This window comes from Amblyraja radiata, chromosome 8, assembly GCF_010909765.2.
Source record: "Amblyraja radiata isolate CabotCenter1 chromosome 8, sAmbRad1.1.pri, whole genome shotgun sequence".
NCBI classification, from domain to species: domain Eukaryota; kingdom Metazoa; phylum Chordata; class Chondrichthyes; order Rajiformes; family Rajidae; genus Amblyraja; species Amblyraja radiata.
The window spans coordinates 23,361,902-23,375,066 of record NC_045963.1 but is presented as its reverse complement, the minus strand read 5'-3'; the positions used below and the strand labels follow the sequence as shown (position 1 = coordinate 23,375,066).

Sequence of the window (13,165 nt, the reverse complement as noted above, 5' to 3'; positions counted from 1 at the left end):
TGGAGTAGGTGGGAGAAAGCAGGAAAAGAGGTAGGATGGGACAATACCTGGCAAGTGATAGGTAAATAAAGGTGAGGGGGGGGGGCTTGATTGGCAGAGGTGTTGACAAAGGCGAAAGATAAAAAAGAGACAAAATATATCAAAAATTAAGAAGAATGAAATATAAAGCAAGAGAGATGGATATTGGTGGAAGGGGATAAGGGGGGAAACAGGGTGAGATACTAGGATAAATTTATGTGATTTGGGTGGAAGGTCTATACAGGAAAGAAAGGGTGGCAGAACGGAGGACATGACCTAAAATTGGAGAATTCAATGTTCATACTGATGCGTTGTAAGCTACACAAGCAAACGGAGGTCTACTGAAGTCTACTGAGTCTTCAGGCTGGATGAAGTCATTTCGAACATATTCCACTTCACTTGTCTGTCCTGAAGTAAAACCCAAGTTTCTTCAGATTACTGCTGCATTCCTCTCTTTGTTGATGCCCTGTGTTCAAACTCTGTCTGCAAGCGGGCAGCTTCAGCTCCAACAGATGATAAAACTGACAAAAATCAGAACAAGGGATGGAAGGGTCCAGGCCCGAAACGTCACCTATCCATTTTCTCTAAAGATGCTGCCTGACCTGTTGAATTACTCTTACTGAATTGAGCATGTCTATCTATGATCAATACTTGATGGTAATGAAGCAGTGACCATAAGTATTAGCAGCCCATGTGAAGAGGGACAAATACCATGCTGATGGTATACGAGGAGTACGCTTCTGATGTTTGCTTGATTGAATTCACACAGTGAAGATCAATGTTTAGTCTCTCGAGAGTTGACTACCAAATATAATTCAGCCAGTGCCACCTTAGCATTGGGTTGGTGTAATACGTACACTGCTGACAAGATAGTTGACATGAATTCCCTATGTAGATAAAAGTGATGACATTTTACCAATAGATATTCCAGGGTCAGGGGAGCAGAATTAATGCGAGACCATCACAGTAGTTAATTGACCAAAAAGTAGATGCTGCCACCTTTCCCCTTGCCTGAGGATTCAGCACGATAAACGTTGAACCCTTCAGGTTGCATGGCAAGTCAGGTGGGTCAGCGGTCGGTGCTGCTTCAGCAAAACAAAGAACACAGCAGTCCCTGATCTCCCTTTGAAGCAGCAGCCTTGCTCTATGCACTTCAAGCTTGCTCCCGAGTGACTGAACCTTCGGTAGAAGTGCGCTGGGGAGGGGAGGCTGGGATACCAAGCATTTCAGCTTCACCTGGAGCACTCCCCCAACCTCTGCTTGCCAAGTTTGCTTGCTTTGTTTTGTACTCACTTATATTCTAGATGACACGTGGCTGGAAACTATACTCTGCCCAACAGGAAGGAGATAAGTGCACATGTGCTTCCGCATATTCATGGTGCTGAGCGAACGGATCTAAGAATCCATTTAGAAATTCCAGCATTAGAAATACTCAATCCTAAATTTACAACTTGTCCAGCTGTTCTAATGGACCACTTAAGTGCTTTAATTTAAACCCTGAAAGAAAGAAAATACTGTATCTTCTAAATATGTTTACATTGCTGAAAAAAAGTCTATTGTTAGGGCACTTTCAATATTGCACTCACGTAAAAGGTTGAATTTGAGAACCATGGGTGAAATGCTCTGGAGAATTATATAACGTAAGGATAGCACTTACCTTTTCAAGATAATTTGGGAATAAACTAATTATTTTATTTGAAATTTTCTACATTTGATGTATTCCATTGGTATTCGACATCATTCAGATTTTGGATTATTTGTTTTCCTAGGTGATTTGTAAAATGTATAAAGAAAGTATTTATATATATTTTGATCAGCAACTAGTCATCAAAAATATTATTAATAATTAGGTTTCCTGTCTGAAACCACAAGATCAAAACAATGAAATAGAAAGATTAAACGAGAACTTACCGTTTGAAGTTTGATCTTTATTTTATGAGAAGTTGAAGTGAGGGAATACATGAAGAGCCCGCCAGCCCACATGTGCGTCAATCTTTAGAGAAGCTGTATGAAACCACAGACTAGTTGCTGAACTTATTCTATAGAAAGATTAACGACCTTAGTACTACCGAATGATCTTTATGAGAAGTAGGGATGAGAGTGGAGGGCACGTATTCCCTCACATCAACTTCCCATAAAATAAAGATCAAACTTCAAACGGTAAGTTCTGGTTTAATCTTTCTATTTTATTTCAAAGTCACGTGAAGACTTCAAAGCTCTGTGGTTTCATGCAGTTAAACACTTAAACAGATAAACCATTAATGGTAGAAAAAACATGAGTTATTAATACCATGATGCTAACTTGCATACATGGCCATTGTTCTTAACAGTACCATAGTCCCAATTGACTTTGAGTTAGACAATAACTCATGCAACACAGTGCAGAATTCTATCTGCAAATATCCAGACATATTCAACCAAATTTTATAATTTATTAACATGCACTATGTAAGCCTTTTGCTGTATGATGAAAGGGAACTATCCATTCTATTGGCTGCTAATGAACCATCAGCAATATCTTCAGACTATTGAATAACAATAAAGAAACTATCTTTCATCTCATAGGTACTAGCAAGCTCAGTGCACTTGTATATCTCATGACACCCCCAATCTCTGCTCTGGTGGGTATGCTGTCAACTTAAAATGTACGCAATCATGCCCATTTCAAACTATGACCCAGAGACCAAGCCAGAGATTGAGTAAAGACTGTGTTCTTTGTGCTGAGATCAGTTGCTGAAAGCATAATCATCTTAAAAATACTGCTCCCATTAGGAATACAGTAGAAGAATATTTGCATAATAATTTACTGATATACATCGCACACTACAATGAGTGTAGGCTATTAGAGTGGTCATATAAAAGACACTCTGCATAACGTTAGTGAACAGCGGGTGAATAACCAATCATCTATTGTCCCACTTATGGCACTATAGAAAATGACAAAGCAGCACAAGCAGTGTCAATTGTCCAATCACATAAACGCTTCTCTAGGCTCAAACTGAAAGCCACACAAAACCTCTGCTACTTCCATTTAAAAGTAACTCACATATTTTGTTCACAAAATTCCCATACAATCGTGCAGAGCTAGCTGCCCGAGAAGACAGGCTGCCCCAGCCATTACTCAAGACGGAGTAAATAGGAGTTGCTTCAGCCGCCTTACCATGGCCTGAATGAATAGGCAAAATTGGCACTATTAAATTTCATGTTGCCTCATTCTTAATATCGCAAGATAACCCCCTACTGATAACCCCCAAGTTTTATCAGCTGCAAAATTATGCATATTATTTAAAAACTCGATGACACAATGCCCTTTGATCTGAGTAGGGCAGCATTGGCTTCCACCACTGGCTTTGTTATCAAAACACCAGATAATCTGTGCCTCATGTGCCTCATAGATATGGCAAAATATGCATCTTCAAGATCGATTCTCTGAATCAGTTAAATTGCTGAAAACCAATCATCCATCTTAAACTGGGTAACTAAACACATGATCAGATTAGCCAAATGCTAACCTGATTCAGCATGCTCCATGTTTCTGTAATCTTGAGAAGTATCAGAAATATACCCCTCTTGTTCTTGGCCAGACCACTCATCCTCCAATGAGATGTCACTGAATCCACTCGGAACCACTGTTCCTCTATTGACCATACGGACGGAACATTTTTTGGCTTCTCTTGCCGCGGAAGATGCATTATTTAGTTATTGATACATTTCGCTGATAACATATAATCAGAACCTTATGACTAGAGCTGAAAACGCCGTCTCTCCTTGATGTGGGAATACAAGTTCCCTGTCAACTCTTGACTATAAGAGTCACCACGAATTCTCAGCATTCTTCCTCAGAGTGGAATACAAGCCTGAATCAGGAATTGCTTTGCAGTCCTCTGACTGAAACCACTTGTCTGAGTCGCCAGAGTGCACAACACAATTTCTTCGACCCGCCACTCAATCAGGAATACTGGTATTGAGAGCCGACGGATTATTATAAATGCGTTGTTGATTCACAACATGAACCTGCAGGTCAGATAAAAAATATTATATGCCAGACCAGCTTCCTGCTGGTAGCTACCTATGCCAGAGAGGATGGCAATGATATTTCCAATGAACCGGCAACTCTACTAACTGAGCAGAAATTTAAACATGTGTTGAGGGAGACTTCAACTACTTCATTCTACTGAGCAGCCTGATAACCTCAATCACAGATGATGAGGCAGTGCTTCCCTGGTCAATATGACCCATATGGCCAGCCAGTTCCATGTTGGTCTACCCTGAACCAGGGTAACCAAGCTGTTCCTACTTGGAACTTACAGAGGTTACAATGCAAGGCACCCTGCCAATGTCTCTGCATCGACCTGATCTATCCCAGAGACAGTGAAAAAATACTAGACAGCCCATGCTGCCAGTAAACCCAAACCTGGGCCGACAGACTGCTCCATTTCAGAGTTTTACGGAGGTTAATAAAGAGACCTTACCTGCCAGCGTCTCTGAACCCGGGTCGATTTGCTTGTTCGAGCTTCAGCGAAGTTCCATTTGCAGACCCTGTATGTCATGCTTGTCATTTCTGTTAGATAGCTGATGCCGCTGGCCAACTCCTCTTGTAGTGGCTTGCCCGTCCCCGAGGGAACAGCAAATTTAGAGGCAAGAGCAGGCAGCTCTTCCTTATGCGACTCTCGTTCATCATGCATTAAAGCATGGGATTCTGGCACAGAGTCATGTTCAGAGTCATGTACGGAGTCAGCTCCATACCGATCTCTGACACTCTCTTAGAGTGGGAGAAATAGTGCAACCCCGAACCAGGCGTTGCCACATGCGTATGACTCGAACTGCCTGTGCATGCCTCCGTAACACGGAGCATATTTTGTGACGCCATCTCCGATACTCTTCCGAGTGGGAGGAATATTGCAACCCCGAACCAGGCGTTGCCACATGCGTATGACTCGAACTGCCTGTGCATGCCTCCGTAACACGGAGCATATTATTTGGCACCATCTCCAACACTCCTTTCATCCGATTGGGAGGAATGTTGCAACCCTGAACCAGGAGTTGCCTCAGGCGTATGACTTGAACTGCCTGTGCATGCCGCCGTAACGGAGCATTTTTCATGCCACCATCTGATTCGTCAGATGTTCCAATTGAGACAAATGGCCAATCACATCTGACATAGATGTGGGAGCAGAATCCCCTTGACCGAAATCGGCCGACAGGACTTGTCTCACAGACTTGGCTTTGACTTCGAAATAAAATCATTCCACAACACTGCATTTAGAGACTGAATCCAAGCCTTTGTATCGAGAAAGCCAACCATTGCTTTCATTGAAAGACACAACTTGCTGGAGTACCTTCAGAGTGATCCTACCATCAGTCACATCTTCCCATTACCACCCCTTTCAATCTTCTGCAGAGACCACTCCCTCTGCAACTCCTTGGTTCACTCACCCCTTCCGGCTCAAACCACTACCTCCCCAGGTACTTCCAGGTGTAACTGCAGGAGATGTAACATTCATCCCTACAGCTCCTCCCTCACATCCATCCAGAGACCCCAGCAGTCCTTCCAGTGAGAGAAAGATTCACGCGCACCTCCTCTAACCTCATCTACTGTATTCGGTGTTCCAAATGTAGCCTTATTTATATCGGCAAAACCAAGTGTAGATTAGACGGCAGGTTTACCGAACACTTGCATTTGGTCCGCCTGGGTCTGCTGTTTGATAACCATTTTAATTCGCCTTCCTATTCCCATACTTACCTTTCTATCACGGGCCTCCTCCATTGCAAGAATGAGGCCATGCACAAACTGGAGGGAAAGCACCACATATTCCGCTGGGTAGCTTACGACTTAATACTTCAATTTTCCAAATTTAAGCAACTAACCTAAAAACAACCCCAGATTCCCACCATTTTTTACCCCTCTCTTCGCCCCAGCTGGACTCATACCCATTGTTCACCTCCTGTTACCATTGAATTGAAATGAATGTGTGAGATAAGTTTTTTTTTCAACAGAGGGTGGTGGGCGTCTGGAACATGATGACAGAGATATTGGTGAAGGCAGATATGATAGTGGCATTTAAGACATTGTTTTGGATATGCAGGGAATGTCGAGATGTTGTCAAGCTGGAATGGGTGCAGAGAAGATTTACGAGGATGTTGCCAGGACTCGAGGGCCTGACAACACCCTATAGCTATGGGGAGAGGTTGAGCAGGCCAGGACTATTCTTTGGAGCACAGGAGGATGAGGAGTAATCTTATAGAGGTGTACAAAATCATGAGAGGAATAGATCGGGTAGACACAGAGTCCTTTGCCCAGAGACCAGGAATTGAGAACCAGAGCACATAGGTTTAAGGTGAGGGGGGGAAGATTTAATAGGAACCTGAGGGGTAACTTTTTCACACAAAGGATAGTGGGTGTATGGAACCAGCTGCCGGAGGAGGTATTTGAGGCATGCACCATTGCAACATTTAAAAAGCATTTGGACAGGTACATGAATAGCACAGGTTTAGAGGGGTATAGGCCAAACAAGGGTAGGTGGGACTAGAGTGTAGATGGGACATGTTGGTCGGTGTGGGCAAATTGGGCTGAAGGGCCTGTTTCCATGCTGTATGACTCTATGGATCATGTGCAGACGATATCTGTTTATTTTGGTATTATGTTTAGCACAGACATTGTCGGCCAAAAGGGCCAATTTTTGTGCTATACTGTTCTATGCTCCATGGTAAAGAACCCAATGTATTAGAAACATAGAAACATAGAAATTAGGTGCAGGAGTAGGCCATTCGGCCCTTCGAGCCTGCACCGCCATTCAATATGATCATGGCTGATCATCCAACTCAGTATCCCGTACCTGCCTTCTCTCCATACCCTCTGATCCCCTTAGCCACAAGAGCCACATCTAACTCCCTCTTAAATATAGCCAATGAACTGGCCTCGACTACCCTCTGTGGCAGAGAGTTCCAGAGATTCACCACTCTCTGTGTGAAAAAAGTTCTTCTCATCTCGGTTTTAAAGGATTTCCCCCTTATCCTTAAGCTGTGACCCCTTGTCCTGGACTTCCCCAACATCGGGAGCAATCTTCCTGCATCTAGCCTGTCCAACCCCTTAAGAATTTTATAAGTTTCTATAAGATCCCCTCTCAATCTCCTAAATTCTAGAGAGTATAAACCAAGTCTATCCAGTCTTTCTTCATAAGACAGTCCTGACATCCCAGGAATCAGTCTGGTGAACCTTCTCTGCACTCCCTCTATGGCAATAATGTCCTTCCTCAGATTTGGAGACCAAAACTGTACGCAATACTCCAGGTGTGGTCTCACCAAGACCCTGTACAACTGCAGTAGAACATCCCTGCTCCTATACTCAAATCCTTTTGCTATGAAAGCTAACATACCATTTGCTTTCTTCACTGCCTGCTGCACCTGCATGCCTACTTTCAATGACTGGTGTACCATGACACCCAGGTCTCGCTGCATCTCCCCTTTTACCTAGTCGGCCACCATTAGATAATAGTCTGCTTTCCTGTTTTTGCCACCAAAATGGATAACCTCACATTTATCCACATTATACTGCATCTGCCAAACATTTGCCCACTCACCCAGCCTATCCAAGTCACCTTGCAGTCTCCTAGCATCCTCCTCACAGCTAATACTGCCCCCCAGCTTAGTGTCATCCGCAAACTTGGAGATATTGCCTTCAATTCCCTCATCCAGATCATTAATATATATTGTAAATAGCTGGGGTCCCAGCACTGAGCCTTGCGGTACCCCACTAGTCACTGCCTGCCATTGTGAAAAGGACCCGTTTACTCCTACTCTTTGCTTCCTGTTTGCCAGCCAGTTCTCTATCCACATCAATACTGAACCCCCAATGCCGTGTGCTTTAAGTTTGTATACTAATCTCTTATGTGGGACCTTGTCGAAAGCCTTCTGGAAGTCCAGATACACCACATCCACTGGTTCTCCCCTATCCACGCTACTAGTTACATCCTCGAAAGATGTCTGACGAATCTATAAGATTCATCAGACATGATTTACCTTTTGTAAATCCATGCTGATTATTTAGATCTACAATGTTGAGCTGGTGTTTCAGCTCTTAGTTAAATGACATTTCTAGTGTTCACTAACTTTAAACGTTTGTCAGCTTATTTACAATGGATAATCTATCTAATCTATTTTACTTACATCAGATCTTTTGTCAGTTTATTTTTGACTTTGCAACCCAGAATCATCTCTATTTAGGACGTATGGTTTGCAAAGGCTGGAGGCATACTGTGTTTATATTAAATGAGATTCTGGGAAGGTTACCAGGATTTTAGGATATTTCACAAATCCTTTTTCTGAAAACCGCAATGCAGTGGCATGTTAAGAATTTATATTACAATTACCTAAATGATTTCCTAACCAGGCAGCACATTGTAGGATCATTAAGTTATTGGAATTATTTGCCATTTGTTGTTTGGCAAGTAGGTTGTGCGGCCGATCGGAGGATTTGAAAGCAGTGAACACTGAATATTCTCCATCATGTGTAAAATACACCAGTAGCTGGAAGCTGTCGGGTCCAACTATTGACCAAAAATGTCTAAAAAATCCCTCATGGGCCAACGAATAATGAAAAAAAAAACTGCAATGAAAATGGTTTGGAAGAAGGTTCAGAGGATGGAATGCCGGCCTGGAATTTCCTGGAACGTTCCTCTGAAACTGTGGTGTAAAAGTGGAGTTGCAGCACATTTATTTTTCTCCAAACAAACAGTTGGTTTTCGCAGGAGTAACACCTGTCATATCGCTAAGTGCACATATACACAAGATTTTGCTCTTCAGATACATCAGTCTGAAGAAGGGCCCTGACCCGAAACGTCGCCTGTCCATTCCCTCCACAGATGCTGCCTGGCCCCACAGAGTTCATTAAATAATGTGATAGGAGTAGAATTTAGCCATTCGGCTCACCAAGTCTACTCCGCCATTCAATCATGGCTGATCTATCTCTCCCTCCTAACCTCATTCTTCTGCCTTCTCCCCATAACCTCTGACTCTATCTATCTCTGCCAGAGATATATCCACTGACTTTGCCTCCACAGCCTTCTGTGGCAAAGAATTCCATAGATTCACCACCCTCTGACTAAATAAAATTATCCTCCTCTCCTTCCTAAAAGAACGTCCTTTAATTCTGAGGCTATGACCTTTAGTCCTAGACTCTCCCACTAATGGAAACATCCTCTCCACATCCATTCTACCCAAGCCTTTCGCTATTCTGTATGTTTCAATGAGGTCTTCTTCTAACCTCCAGCGAGTACAGGTCCAGTGCCGCCAAATGCTCCTCATGTCCACCTACTCTTTCCTGGAATAATTCCTGCACTTTGTGTTTGGCATCTGCAGTTCCTTGTGTGGCCAGCTCCACTGCCGCTCATTTAGGTCGCTCTGCCTGCCTCTATAAAAAAGAACCCTTGCGTGTATACTGAAGTTAGAACACTATGTTAGAATAAGATGAAGTCACAGCACAGCTCAATGTGACCTGATGTGAAGGTATAGGGAGGGTCAAGTCAAGTTTAGTCGTCACATACACATACGAGATGTGCAGTGAAATGAAAAGTGGCAATGATTGCGGATTGTGCAAAAAAACTACAAAAAAGAATGGAACAGAATCACATATCGGCCCACACTCTCCACCCGGGGTCAGCGCTGTCCGGCCACATATCAGAATCACAGAATCATCCCGTGTGTGGGTCGGGTACCGGTCAGTGAATCTGGGTGGGTGGAGGGACCAGACTGTCCCCAACTCTGCTGCAGCTGACAGGGACATTTCCGGGTTTTCGGCCCCGTGTGTCCGCTGCCCGGAGCCGCGGCCTCGCTCCACCCGGCCCCGTGTGTGTGCGCTGCCCGGAGCCGCGGCCTCGTGTGTGAGCGCTGCCAACTCACAGCCCATGACAGTGCGGCCACACAGGGGGAGACGGGCAGAGGGCGGCCATGGCCGGACAATGCTGACCCCGGGTGGAGAGTGTGGGCCGTCCCGAGGGATGCGCTCCTTCGGCCGTTTACACCTTGGTGCTCGGGTTCAAAGCAAAGATACTAGAGCATTTGGTTCAGAGCGCTCAGTCACCCTCCAGCCCTGGGCTGGCGTGGGCTGGGACTTGCCCTCAAACCGCCAGCATGCTGCTCTTTCGCAAGTCAGTGAGCAGCAGTGATTTTGGTGGTTTTCTCTCCTATTTCCACAATTTTTTACAGCGCAAAAATTGACCATTTTGGCGGTTTTTAACAGGCAAGAACGTACAATACTAGTGTGTTACTAGTGTATGCCGGAAGCTGCCTTGTACTCCAGAAGGATTGAGCTAATCCATGCGTCACGCCCATGGACCTGATGACCTAAAGTGCAACCACCCTATAAATCTTGCACGTTGCGATGCACTTAAGCAAGGCTCGGTGTAGGAGAACAGTTGTGACATCCCTTGCATTTAGAAGGGCAAATCAGCTGCCAATGACTTCTGGCAGGAACCACGATGACATAGATCAAGGGGCAGCAAGGGCAGAAATCACCTGAGAATGAAGTGTCATGGTAGAAGGGCAGGTCACTGGTCGTAATAGTGACCCTGTCACAGCCCTTGCTTCGTGCAGGTTACGATGCGCCGCAACTCAATTCCTCTCAGCGGGGTTCACACAGAAAGCCCCGCACAAAATTCGCCAGTTTCTGGAGGTTCCATTAGTTCAGGCTGATGACATATGTCTCCCCGGGAAACGGCGAGATGGATACTTCTGCATCAAACTCGCCGTTTTAAAACCGCGACCGCACGCTGGCTTGACATGACTGCTAATAAAATGCATATTTAAGCTGGGTTTTTACTAGGCATGGCTTCAGTGTGATTCTGCCTCATCTCCTCTCCGTCTTGGTTCTGTCAAGCATTTTTCAGAAGCAAATTTCTCAGCATGACTGAGCCTTTTCAGCGCTCTGTGAAAATACAGGAGATACAAGCGAGGCAGGCAGGGCGTAGAGTCTGGTGCCAAACTCATTCGAAGGACCTAGCCAATGGTGAGGAACTTCTAAGACAGAACAAAGATCTATGATTCGCCAAGGTCCCAAGCTAGCGAACGCTTTCAATTCGGGGAAAGTAAGTACAAAGTTCGCTGCTCTCAGTGTTGGGGGGTCATTGCATTTCCTCGGAGTTTTATGACAAGACTGCCTATTGTGGATGATCGGTACATTGCAGGTTTCGCTCTCCTAGCGTTCTTTAAGACGCCACACCACCAATTCGTGAGTAGTATGCAAGATCTTCTTTGAAATTGCTGGGGAGTGTTCTGGCTCACTTTATCTGTGGCAAAAACCCAGAGTATCCAGGAATCTGCAGCAACAGCACAGCGCAGTGCCCCCCCCAGGATACCGATTGGTTGAAACTTGGTCATAGAGATGCATACCACTCACATCAGAACAGGCGCAGATTGGGACGGAGCCCCGAGTCCAGCAGAGTCGAGTGCGGACACACTCGGGCAAGAGCACGGAGTTTGTAACAAGGGGCTCGGACCACCGGAGCACACAATCTACAAAGCATGACTGGAGCTTTCGGGGAACTGGGGGTCCAGCACAGAGCACGCATTTCAACAGCGGATGTACTTGATGTGGAGGCAGGAGTATTGTACCTGGAACACAGGTGATGCAGTTTGGAGCAAGGATGTCCCGGTGCCAAATTAGGCAGAACGAAATAAGAGGTGTGGTTTAAGATGGTCAGACGCCGCACTGTACATCGCCCTCTCTTGGGTTACAAGAACCCGAAACATCACCCATTCCTTCTCTCCAGAGATGCTGCCTGTCCCGCTGAGTTACTCCAACATTTTGTGTTTCTCTTGGGTTACTTCATTTTCAATTATCCAACATAATCCGTGTCCACATATTTCACAATTCAATACGTTAATTTCCAACAATCCTATTTCAAACTAATCAGTCTGAAGAAGGGTTCCGACCCGAAACTTCACCCACTTATTTCCTCTTCCCAAAATGCCAGGATTGAAAACTTTCAATAGAAAAAAACGAGCTCACGGCCATAAATTAAAATCTTGAGCTTGAATTTGACGCTAAGTAAATTCAAAGTAAATGTTTTAAGATTTGCACTGCCAATTATGGCAAGGGGCGTAACTGGGCGCACATCCCAGTGACCAAACCTCCAATCACACTTGCACCGGGCAAACATATATATACACACACAAATATATCGGATATAATTATATTATATATATATATATAGATTTGGCATCGTGTAATGTATATATAATTGCGTATTATATTATATATGTGTGTATATACACACACACACACACACCTATATATATATATATGTAGGTATATATATATATATATACACACACACATAAATACACAACATATATCAATTATACAATACTAAATTTATATATAAAATATAATTATAACCAATACATATATGCGCATGTTTATATGTATATATATATATATATATACATATACACACATACACAATATATATACATGCATATATATAACCACACACATATATACATACACATATATACATACACATCTATACATGCACATATATATATATATACACATACACACACGTGTATATACACACACATGTAGATATACATCTGTATATACATACTCACACACATGTATATACACATACTCACACATATATATATATATACACATACACATACACTTATGTATGTACACATACTCACACATATGTATATACACATACGCACACATATGTATATACACATACTCACACACACGTAAATACATGCACACACATATGCACACATGTATGTGTGTGTGTAGAAATAACGTTATGAAGAAAGAGTGAATCCAGCATATATATTGACAAGATTCCAGCCAATAGAAACAATATTAGACTGTTAAAACATATATAATGTACACACATAATCGCTATGATAGCACAGTTTATATCTCACAACTACCCTTTTGACCCATTTGTTGTGTAATGATGTTGGCATTCCTCCCAAGCTGGAGGCTGGCGGTATTTTTGCAATCACCAAGGATAGTTCTGCATGTGAAACTGTACAATGGGGCCCGACATTTCCCCCCCATTAACCCGGTACAAAGAAACTTAACGAGCACGGGTCCCGTCCCGTTTGCCATGAACGTGGCTGTTGGGAGCTGTTGTCTGAATCCAAAACA

General features: G+C 43.7%; 1 protein-coding gene and 1 long non-coding RNA gene across 2 annotated transcripts in view; one reads left to right on the top strand and one right to left on the bottom strand.

The window, feature by feature from the left end:
* Positions 1 to 13,165, bottom strand: part of tgfb2 (transforming growth factor beta 2) — an 82,727-nt gene that overhangs the window by 67,362 nt on the left and 2,200 nt on the right. The window lies entirely within an intron of this gene.
* LOC116975947 overlaps positions 11,110 to 13,165 on the top strand; it is a 54,131-nt gene continuing 52,075 nt past the window's right edge. Inside the window, exon 1 of the long non-coding RNA XR_004412823.1 lies at positions 11,110 to 11,242. This is a non-coding gene — a long non-coding RNA (uncharacterized LOC116975947). The remainder of the gene's footprint in view (positions 11,243 to 13,165) is intronic.